Genomic DNA, 1,424 nt, shown 5'->3' with positions numbered 1-1,424 from the left:
TCACTTGTCATTTTTGACATATCAAAAAAATAATTTCTTTTTTCCTATTTTACCCTTAGCATTAATTATCTTTACTTTAAATTAATTTTAAGACAATGTAAACATTATTTTTATTAATGAAGTTAAACCAAACGCAGAAAATATCTTTTTAAAACATAACAAATGCAATTTAAATGGTTTGATTGGTAGAAAAAAATATGATCTATGCATAACTACTTAATGCACCATGCTTGATTCGATGTATAAGAAAAAAATAATCTTGATATAACTAATAAAATATTTAGTTGACGGTTAATATTTATAGTAAATTATTCATGAATTTATGTTTTATTTTATTTGTGAAATATATATAACGAGAGAGCCATTTTATTATCTTGCTTTTCTCAATCGTATGAGATATAAGGAAGGCATCCTATTCTCAAGTGATTGATATGATTTGATCTCTTGTAATATTCTTGTAATTAAATTGATAGGATTTTACTACAATTAGCATCTTCTATTTTTGGTAGAATATCTCTTACCTTCTTGTATAAATAGTGAAACAACATGTGAATAATACACATTGAAATTCAACCATCTTCTAAATCTTTCATGGTATCAGAGATGCTCGCCTTACAACAAATCTAATTTTTTCCCCAAACTCTAAGTCCTCCAGTACTTTCCTGTACACATGGAGCAAATTACTCAATCTTTCGTTGCACCAACAACGACCATTACTACTTCAGTTAACCCTTCAGCAGCGTCGTTAACATAATCTGCTACTGTTCATCTCTTAACAGTTCCTACCACTCCATATGTTGTTGAAACAAGTATCACTTTTCTTCATATTTCTAATCTTCCATTATCATTTTGGTCATATGTTTTTCAAACTGCTGCATATTTGATAAATAGAATGCCCACTCCTTTATTGAATAATGATTCACCATATCTTTGAATTTTTGGATCTCTTCCAAATTATAAGAAGCTTCGTGTTTTTGGTTGTCTGTGTTATCCTTGGTTGAGACCATATGCACAAAACAAACTACAACTCGTTCATCTCCGTGGGTCTTCCTTGGGTATTCTTTAAATCAAAGTTCATAGAAATGCTATGATCCAGTCACCTCAAAACTTTTCTGCGTTTAGAATTTTTCTTTTATATTTTTTATTTGGTTTTTCTTTTTCTTTATTTATTATCCTATGTGGAAGCATATAATTGGTGGCTTGTGGGAATAAGTGTGTGGCATGTAGAAAGATGAGGGTGGCGTGTGGAAAAATGAGTAGGGCGTGTGCCTTTTGCATGTATCCAATGAAAAATGAAAAGTGACGTGTTGAGGTGGCATAGTAAGGTGAAAAAGATGTCATGTATTTAATTATTTTCAATTCTTTTTTGGGGGAGAAATTATCAATTAAACAAAAGTATGGTAAGGTGAATAAAATAAAAATAA

This window comes from Capsicum annuum, chromosome 8 (genome assembly GCF_002878395.1).
Source record: "Capsicum annuum cultivar UCD-10X-F1 chromosome 8, UCD10Xv1.1, whole genome shotgun sequence".
NCBI lineage: Eukaryota > Viridiplantae > Streptophyta > Magnoliopsida > Solanales > Solanaceae > Capsicum > Capsicum annuum.
This window is presented reverse-complemented; position numbering follows the sequence as displayed.